Here is a 10958-nt window from a genome sequence, read left to right on the forward strand (position 1 = left end):
GATCAATAATCAAGAGTTCATACAACTTGGGACACCCTTTGAAGTCAAGTTCTCAAGGAATTAGGGTTTGGAATTCATCAGAAGAGGCACAGTCAGTCAGAAACCCTAAAAGTCAACTGTCCATTTAATCAGTGATTTGATGATTGGAATTGGTTTGTGAGAGCTCATTCATGTCCAAATAGTCCTCATACATCATGCCAAACACCATCATGGAAGAATTTGAAGCCAGAGCAAAAATTTCCAAAAATGGAAACTGGACCTGTAACTGAAACTTACCAAAAATGGAAAGTCTTGATCCTCAAACTTACATCATGATACAAGCTTCAAATGAATTTTTGCCCAACATGAAAGTTGAAGATCTTGTTCTCCCATTTCCAAAAAGTCCAAGAACTCTCAATTCCCATGTGTGGTTGGCAAGTTATGATCGAATCGATTTCAGAAAATCTTGAACTTCAAGAGGCCATATCTCTCAAACCATTTGGCCAATTTTGGTGGGGTTTTTTCCTACAAGTCACATTTGATCCCCTCTTTCCAAAAATATAAATTTCATGAGCCAAAACTTCACCAATCAAAATGGCATTTTTTGACTAGTTCCATTTAAATTCAAGTTTGACTCAAGTTTGACTTTTTGAATTAAAAGTTTTCAGCACATTTGGCCAATTAGGAAGTGTTTGGAATGTCATTTGAAATGTGTTTGCAAGCCCATTCCCATGAAGTACACAGCCCATGCTAGCTTGCTTGAACATTGGAAGAAAAGTACACTTTCACCATATCTCTCCACAAATCCATGGACCATACCTTGTACATCAAAACAAAAGATTTTTACATGATTTTCTGTCATTGTGAACCAGAATTAGAGCCTCTAACACAGCAAAAAACCAGTGTGCTCTCATTCTCAAAAAACACTTCATTCTTGCATTTTCCAATTTTCTGTCCAAGAACTCAAAGAGAACAAAGCCTTGCATTGTTATTTTGACTATCCATTCATCATTTGAAAACCACTAATAGCAGCCACACTTTGGATAGCAAAAAAACCATTGTTCTCTCATTCTCTCAAAAATCACACTCTTAGCATTTTTCCAAAACAGTCAAAGAACTCCAAAGAACAAAACTTGGCCTTGCATAAAACATCATCAAAACAACATATGGAGCTCATTCAAACATGGTTTCTTCAACTGTAAAGCTTCATTCCCGACTGTTTTCTACATGAACTCAACAATGGCAGTCCGAGTTCTAGACCTTTTCAAGTCGTTTCAAGCCAAACTCTTTCATTCATTCATCATTGGAAGGCTTATGGAGCATCTGTTTTAGGCCAACAACATCAAACAACAACTGTACCACAACTGTCCATCAAATTTGGTAAAAATTCGATCTCCCTATTTTGTGAAATAAATACATGCTTTAAAAAGGTCTCTTAATGCTGAGTTCAAAGAGCTTTAGATCACTAAAAATGGTTTGGTATTTTGCAAGTTATGTTGAGTTGAAGTTTCACATCCAAACTTGTTTTTGATTATTTCTCTTTGTTTAACTTGATTTGATGAAAATGGATGATATAATGTTGATGAGCAAGGCAAGAGGAACGCATTGATATGTTGTTTGTTGAATTTGGTTAACAAAAAAATCTTGCTGGAAATTTTTGTTGAATGTATGAAACTACTGTAAGTATTTTTTCTGCAATATGGATACTGTAAATGTTGCTACTGTATATGCCTTGCCTTGTTTCCAAATAAATGCCAAAAGGCCTGGGGCGAGGGGGATTCGAACCCCAGACCTTTGCCTCAAAGCTTCAGATACCAAGTGTTTTAGCACTGGGGCGCAATGCCAATTCATTTATTTAACGCCTTCTATGAAATATATATTAAAAAGGAGCGCTGACCTCCCCATTTAAATGAAACGCTGAGTTTCAACACTCAGCAAGGGGCGTTTTGGTCTTTTGGCATTTCATTACATATTTGTTCCAACTAAAATCAATTCATCTCAATGTTTATTTCACTTTGTGACACCAACTTACAAAAATCATTGCGCCTCCAATTCTAGTCCAAAAATCATGGGAATTTTTGCATTGTCTTCCTCATGACCTCTAGTATTTTATCATATTTTTTCCAGATTTTTTTGATCAAGGGTTTTTAAATGGTGCTAGGGTTTGTGACATGTGACCAAATATTATACACTTTGCCAAAACATTTGTGAAATGATGAGAATGTATCCAATGGCTCCCAAATTTTTTGTGCTTAAACTAGACACACTCATGGTGATTTTGGTGTAGAGTTTGTGAAGTTATCATTGCTGGTTTGTGAGTTATGAATTTTTGAATTAGGGTGTGACAATTTGTGTCACACCATTGATGCCGAACTTCATGATTTTCATTACCATGTTTCTTGACCTCCAATTGATCTGATTTTTTGCATGAACCTACTATTGTATGTCTAGTTTACATGTGATTTTTTGTGGATTTATTTGTGGCATTTCCTAATTGTTTGAGATTTTCTCCCCTGGTTAGTCATATGTTGACCTTGTGTGACACTTGTTCCCATTTCATTTGTGAAATTCTCATACTTTATTGGATGGACATGAAATTTTACATGAGATAACTAGACATCCTCATCTTTGCCATGGTTTTGATCCCATTCATTTATCATATGCCATCTCTGATTTATGAATTTTCTAAGTTGATACATGTTTGTTTGACTTCTTTGAGCATGTTCAAAATTGCTTTGACTTTCTGATTTTCATTGACTGCCTTCCACTTGTCCAAATGAGATGAAATTTGACATGCTTACCATGCTGTGGATTGTGATTGACCATGATTTATTTGGTGATTTTTGGAAATGTTTGAGTTGACTTTTGAGTTAAATCTTGCTGTTGACTCCTATGAGCTTCTGTTTGCTATACTTTGACCTAAATTGTTCATGAAATGATGATAGTGATTGATATGCATGTGAACCCAATTGGTTGTGTTTCTTGAATGTTTAAACTTGACTTTGATTGGATATCCCTTGCTGTTTTGGCTTTCTCATTCATTTTTGACCCTAGGCTTGCCCTAGTGGTCCTGTTACTCACTTTTGAGCTTGTGTTTTCAGGTTGGCCAACAAATGACCAATGAGACCAATTCTTTTTGTTTGAGCTTGCCTAAATACCATGACTAACTTGTGTGTTTTGTAGGTGGCTTGGCTCACATGCCTAGAGCCTTGTGCCTTGCACATCCATGTGTCTCTAATTAACTGTTGGTGTCTGTTTCTTTTTGCTTTGTTTGAAGTTGCATACTAACATCTGCTTGACTGTTTCAGGTGCTTTTAGTTGCTTAGTTCCTTGTGAACTTTTTGCTTTGCTTTGCTTGTATAAGCAATTTGCATTGAGGTATGTCTCTTCTTCTTCATGTAGTCTGGAAGACCTGGCCTGTTACTTGGCCAGGCAACTGTCTGAAGTCCTCCTTAAGAGGCAATGTTTGTGATTGTTTACTTTTGTCCTTGCATAGAGTCAAAGTCCTCCTAAGTGAAGAGGCAATTGGTGGAAGGTAGGGATATGCAATCTATCCCCCACTATTCAGTGTGTCATCTGCTTTGCTCACACCACTGTGTTGATGCATTGCAGATACAAACCCAAGATCTTGTACAATTGTACAGTTGAGTCAGTTTCAAATGTGTAGAAGGGTTCCCACTTTCTGAACCCACACATTCTTGTCTTGAGCTCTCCCAGGCCAGGGATAAGAGCTGTGAAGTCTTATCTTCACTCACCTTTCATCTGCTTCACCTTAGCCCCTCAATGGCAAGGTTAAGAGCAACATTCACCCAGTTCCAGAGGTTTGTTTGTTGAGGTTGATATGACCCCTCGACTAAAACCTAACCCTTGTTTGAGCCACTTGCTTGTGTATAGTGTGTGCTATCTGTGCTTGTATGTTTGTTTGACTTGCTTCCTGTGCGAGTTAGGGTTAGTTTAGACTTGCTTCCTGTGCAAGTTAGGTTTTTGCTTGGCTTGCTCCCTGTGCAAGTTAAATGTGTGTGTGGCTTGCTTCCTGTGCAAGTCATGATTAGGATAGGCTTGCTTCCTGTGCAAGTTAGCTAGAAACCTTAACTTAGGGATGAATTTGTATGATAACATCTAGGCTCGAGTCGTAGTCTCCCTAGTTGTGTCTCCCTCTGTTATCTGGTTAGGCTAGTCCTTTATCCCTCTGTAGGGGAACTACATCGCCCTGATCTTCATACCAGATGAAGTATGTAGGCAGGAGATTGAGCTGATCTCTCCGGGCGCCCTTTTTCTTTTTTGTGTGTGTTGTTTGACAGTTGCTAGGCTCGAGTGCCTGACTCCTTAGCAATTTGTCGCCTGTGTCTTTGTTTTGCCTTGTTGTGTGCTTGGAAGTTGATGTAAGTCCATCGAGTGGCAGTTAGGTTCCAGTGTGCGTGTGTTTGGTTCGGATGCTGATGTAAGTCCAGTGATTGGCATTCAGGCTCCACGTTTGCCTCTTTGTGTGTGTCTTGGTTCGGATGCTGATGTAAGTCCAGTAATTGGCATTCAGGCTCCACGTTTGCCTTTGCCTGTGTTTGTTTGTGTGCGTGTCAGCCGAGCTACGAATGCTCTGATTCTTCTCTCGTCCGAGAAGATACGTATGCATAGGATGCGATGTCCTAGCGAGCATGTGTCGTTTCCCCAGTCCGAACTACTTGGACTCTGATGTCTATGCCTGATAGACTAAGTAGGCCCAGGATGCGACATCCTGCCGAGTTCAGTTTCAGTCAGTTTCTTTTGTCTCTTTTCAGCCAGTGTGTGTGAGTATGTGAGCAGTATTCTTAGCAACCAATTTTCCTTCCTTTTGTGCGTGGATCCCGTAGAGTACTACGGATGCGTAGGGGTGCTAATACCTTCCCTTCGCATAACCGACTCCCGAACCCATACTCTTTGGTCGCGAGACCATGTTCTTTCCAGGTTTACTCTGAGCGTTTCCTTTCCCTCTTTTGGGATAAATAACGCACGGTGGCGGCTCTGTTGTTCTTCTTTTCCCGCCGTTTTTTCGCGTGATGCGACAGCTGGCGACTCTGCTGGGGATTATAGAGAAGTTGACCTGTGCTGGTCCATCTTCCCTGAGCGAGTCTCTCCTAGCGCTCTCTAGGTTAGGGTTTTGGTTGCTTTGTGCTGTGTTTATTTATTGCATTCATTATTTGTTCATTTCATTTATTGTTTGCATTTATTGTGTGCATTAATGTTTGCATTCATATTCATTATTCATTCTTCCTGGCTGGTTGTCTATTTTTCTTTGTGGGGTGGGAGTCAGTTGAGGTAAAAGGTCCAATACCCAGGCCATGAGTGAAATCTAGGAAACCTAGGAATAGAGTGATTCATGGGAAGCGGGTGGTGTACGCCACTTAGCGGAACATTGATATCACGAGCAGTTCAGACTCTGATGGGGTATTATCGGTGCATACATCGGGTGTGCACAGGATGATATTCTTGAAAGGGTTGTTTATCCTGCGTTTCTCTTGACCTTACCCTGGCCTAGATTACACCCGTGAGTGGGGAAGGGTTCATTATTACAGGTACAGTTGGTGACTCCAGGTACAGATGGTGACTGTGAATTATGGATATTTATTTCTGGGACGCCGGAGTTCTGTCCGTGGTTTATCAGCGGGTTCCGTTTATTTCGGATCCCCGGGTTGAATTTGAGAGTACCTGTTCAGAGGAGCTGGCTGTCATCCGTTCAGTGAATGTTCCTGTGATGATAGTAATGTAATCTCCAGTTCCGTTTATTTCGGAACTCCACAAGTCGGATTTATGGTGACTCGATTCTCCAGATATGGGTTCAGATGCCAGTTGATCAGATTGACTTTGGGTTTCAGATGAATTGTGACTCCGAGTTCAAGCCGAAGCTTTGACCCTGTGCCTTGAGACGCACAGCTTGACCAGTCATGTTGCATCATTTGCATCATAGCATGTTTATTTTCAAAAAAAATAATAATGCATAAAAAAAAAAAGAAAAAAAGTTAACTCGCATACGCATATCCTTTATCAGGATCATTCATATTAAAATAGTACCCATATCATGCATATCATGCACATAGCATCCTTGCATTACAGACATGTTTGGAGAGACTTCTCACTTCGGTTCTTGACTGAGAGAGGATTGCTGACCGCCGACCGCATCGTTACTCAACCAGACTCAATCAACAGAGGAGTATGGATCAGGTTCAGACAGAGTTGGCTGAGATGAGGGCAAACATGGCCCAGTTCACGACAATAATGCAAGGAGTTGTTCAGGGGCAAGAGGAGTTGCGTGCCTTAGCCCAGAGACTGGAAGCCGTGATTCCACCAGTCCACCGTGCTTCACCAGTGAGTGTACCCGTTCATGAGAATGCTGCTGTCACTATTCTCGTCGATGATTATGCCGTGGGTGATGAATTGAAGGGGATCAGAATCAGTGAACAGCCTCTTGCTGCAGAGACTGTTAATGTCAGAGCAACCCTCGCTCCGGTTCGCCATCCTGGCTCTTCAAGTTCTTCCGGTTCTAAGAAGCCATCCTCTGGGGCACCCAAAAGGGGAGAAAGTGAAACAAATGCTGCGCACCGTCGGAGGAAGTGCAAACAAAGGACAGAACCGTCATGCTGCTGCTGTGACTATTCCAGTTACTCAACAGCAACCGAGAAGACCAGCTCAGCAATATCAGCATCAACAACGTCGTCCTCAGCAGCAGGCTTCCCAACAAGCCAGTACGAGTAATGAGAGGAAGAAGATCATTTTTGATCCAATCCCCATGTCCTACGCCGAGCTCTGTCCCTCGTTGATAGAGCGGAACTTGATTACTCCCAGAGACCCGCCACCCATACCCGTCAACCCTCGGTGGTGGTATAGGCCTGAACAACATTGTGCGTATCACTCGGGTGCTCCTGGTCATGACGTGGATAGTTGTTTCCAGCTGAAGATGAAGGTTCAAGACCTTGTCAGATCAGGAATTCTGAGCTTTGAGGACTTGGGTCCCCGTGATAATCAAGCTTGAAGATAGCAAGTCCTGGGCTGGCGCCGACTTTTCTTCTAGAGGTTTGTTCAAAAGCAGAGGCTGCTGATGCAAAGGATACTGACAGTTGTCATCCCTGGTGGGATCTATCACAATTGGGTCACTGTGGGCTTTCCTACAGTTGTTCATAAGTCAGAGTAATAATCACTTTGTTTAAAAACCCTTCTCCCATGCCAAAAGGAGAAGTGATGACATTGTTGGCAACATTTTGTGCAATGATATTTTCATTCAAATAATTCATGTTAAACATTTGTTTTTCCAATTGTTTTCCCTTTTCGCTTTTTGCATGAAATTGGTGATCACAAAAAACCCTAAAAAACAAGAATAAAAGCAATCTTTTCATCTGCATAACGATTGTCTTGTTTGATTTCCAAAAAGCTTTTATGCTCAAAATCTTTATGCAGGTTGTTTCTTAGACCCATTGAACATAGTGATCAGACGTCATCTCCCAATTTTGAATTCCCTGTATTCGAAGCGGAAGAAGATGATGTTGAAGGGATTCCTGACGGTATTTCCCGACTTCTTGAGCAAGAAAAGAAGATCACTCAGCTGCATCTCGAGAATCAGCAGAACAGCCAACTGGGGCATTATCAAAAAAAAAAGAAAAAAAGAAAAAAGAAAGAGGAGGGTGCAAAACCAAATCAAAAGAAATCCAAATCAAAAGAAAAAGAAACAAAGAAAGAAACAAAAAATAGCACCCTCGAAGTCCCAAGTTGACTGATGCTGAATTCGATCGAAAAGAAGAGATCAACTGCCATGTGTCATGGTCAGTCATATCAGCAGAGAGTGATGAAAGTATTCGACAAGAAGGTCAATCCTCGTGTGTTCCAAGAAGGCGACCTCGTGCTCAGGAAAGTCTTGTCTTTCGCACCCGATTCCAGGGGCAAGTGGACTTCACAAGCTACAAACGTCCGAACGTTGTCAAGAGAGCCTTTTCAGGCGATGCTTTAACACTTACTACAATGGATGAAGAAGTTCACTCGTCCTGTGAATTCCAGATGCAGTCAAGAAATACTTCGCCTAAAACAAAAAAAAAAGAAGCAAAAGCTCGATAAGTCGAACACCCCAAAGGGCGACTTAGTCAAAAAGGAGCGTCTCGGTGGATTGAAAACCCGAAAGGGCGATCCAGGCAAAAGTTAGAGACATTGAAAAAAAAGAATTTGCATCCCGCTAGATTGAACACCTCACACTGGGGCAATCTAGGCAAAAATTAGGGATTTGGCAAGTAACTGCATCTTGACAAGACTGTGCTCTATATCTGTCATCCGTCAGGGATTCTCGATTCGTCGTCGACTGAAGCTTTGAATACATCGAAAATTCAGAATGGTAGAGGAAAGGTCATTATGTTCAATGTAGCCCTCTCCAATATACATCACCAATTTCAAACTTGTACAGATCTATGGAGTCTTGCCCTTTGCAGACTACCATCCCATCACATTAATTTGAGCTTTTATCCAATTATTTGCACTCTTATTTGTTTCAACTCAACAAACGTTTTGCATGTTTTAATTGATAAAGTATCATTGTTTTTCAAAATAAACAAATTTTTCAAAAAAATTGTTCTTAAACAAAGTGAACATTCACAATGATGGAAGGATACTTAGGAGATCTGCAGTGCTCTCCCGGGGGTGGTATGATTACCAACAGGTAAGACAATTGTTCGTATCTCGAGCATGACTGTATCTTTGTCCTGCAGAACCTCGTATGGTCTCTCCTCAGTGAAGTTGCCCGATGCAGTGTTGTTTGAAGTTGTTCATCTTCATGTTCCCGGCAGTACAGATTCTTCCTCCAAATCCCTGTTAGCCCTATCGTGGGGCATCCCCAGCAAGTTTGCTGTTTCGGACATTATTGTGGGGCAGCCCCCCTAGCAGAGTGTTTACCGAAGACTTCAACTTTCGCCTCTCCAGCAGAGTAGTCTTCCTCTCTCCCCCAACGTGGGTGTTTTTCTTTGAAGATTCAGTATTTGGTAGATCAACATCCCAGTACTATAGCATTCCCTCAGATAGATCCCTCAGCGGAGTGGTTCGCGTAAGGAGCTTTATCAACGCTTTTGTACTTCTCATCAGAGATCTGGTCGCTTCCCGGTATCTCTGATTTTCAGCACAAGTTGTTGTGGCGCATCCGCCTGTATGTTGAACTTTGTTCTCCGGTTGCGACTGACGATCCCTCCGGAAGCCTCTTGTGGCTCTTCCTCCCATGCAGAATGAGGACTTTGGTTTTCTCTCCGGATGGTTGATTCCCGGACCGTTGGTTGGAGCATGTCTGTTTGTCAGCATTCATCATACGTTTTAGGTAGAATGCATACATGCATAATCATAGCATTTGGATACTCATGTTGCAGCTGTCGCCGGGTATCTGTTGATTGTTGCCTCCTGCTATTTGGTGATACAGATCTCTCCAGTAGATTTTCCTAGCAGATATGGGTGTGTCCGATCTCTCCATGTAGAGCCAACCCCTTAAGCAGGAAGTGTCTATCCTTTCCTGCCATTTCCCCACTGAGATACATCCTCGTGGATGACGGTTGTTTCCGTTCCCTCCCTACACGGGATGGGTTTTCCCTATTGAGTTCTTTCCTCATTAGGATGAGTCTTGATTCAGTCTGCCTATTTGGATCGATCCTAAATTGGCTTCTTGTTGACTATCTCTTGTGCTGCCCTGGGGCATAAATGAATAGTCGATCACCAACCGGCACTCATTCATTTCATCCTCAGCGGAATCCGTGGCCTCTACCTACAAACCGGTAGTTGTAAGTCCTATCTTTGTGGTTTTCTACCCACTGGCTGGTAGTTGTAAAATCCCACTTTCATCCCCTAGTGGAGTTTATCAGTAGACTGTTTGTGTGTCCCCCAACAATTGGGTTTGTGATGCTGTTATCTCCAGTATGGCCGTGAGTATTTATCCCCAGCAGGTTTGTGGGAATTCATCTCCAGTATGATATGACGTGTTATCGTCCTCAACAGAGTTATTACTCTCACCACTATGGTTGTTCTCTCCACTAGGATCGTTCTCCTCAGTAGAATGGTGTGGTTTTTCCTCAGCAAGCTCCCCGAGTGGAGCGGGTCTCATGAAATACATCTCCAGCAGTGATTTTCCTACATATGGATTGGTTGGGTCGTCCCTAGTGGAGTAGCATTTATTTCTCCAGCAGAGTTCATCCTACCAGTGGATTGGACGAGTTTCTGTAGTAGACTGATATCTGCATCCCCAGTTGAGTTGATTCTACCTATGGATCGCATGGGTTATCCCTAGCGGAGTAACAGACATTCTCCAAAGCAGGGTTCATCCTATCTGAAGATTGGTTGAGTCTTCCTCCCAGTGAAGTCGCTTTACCGTTCCCCAAGCAGAGTTCCCCGCAGAGTATTTCCCCAAGAGGAGTCTCCCCACAGAGTCAGAGTATCTGATCATTTTGGCTCCCTAGCCAGGGTTCATTTGCATTTTGCATGTAGTAATCATTGCATCTTCAAAAATCGCGTAGCATTTCCATTCCTAAATGGAGCATTACGCCATAGAAAAATTCAAACATATGCATTCATGTGTTCGAAACCCCATCAAACCGTATCCCTTGCAGAGACGGATTTTTATTCAACCTGTACAACGCATTGGCTACAGTGGCTCCAGTCAACATTTGGTGTTTATAATCCCCACAGAGGTTTATTTCCTCACCTGTTGGTGACAGAAAGTTTGTTTCTCCCCAGTGAGACCCCCTGCAAGTGTTCAGCCTAGCCCTGTCATCTTGAGAATGTCAGTATACCCTGTCAGCACCCGGGTATGTTGTTCCTTTGGTGTCGGTAAACACCATCTTTCGGTGATTTCCAGTCATGCGTAAGTGTCTGGTCTTCTTTGGCGTCGGTAAACACCATCTTTCGGTGATTCCCAGTCATGCGTAAGTGTCTGGTCTTCTTTGATGTCTGTAAACATCATCTTTCGATGTTCGTAACGTCGTCCCTCCCCTAGTGAA

The sequence above is a fragment of the Lathyrus oleraceus genome, chromosome 4, assembly GCF_024323335.1.
Source record: "Lathyrus oleraceus cultivar Zhongwan6 chromosome 4, CAAS_Psat_ZW6_1.0, whole genome shotgun sequence".
Lineage (NCBI taxonomy): Eukaryota > Viridiplantae > Streptophyta > Magnoliopsida > Fabales > Fabaceae > Lathyrus > Lathyrus oleraceus.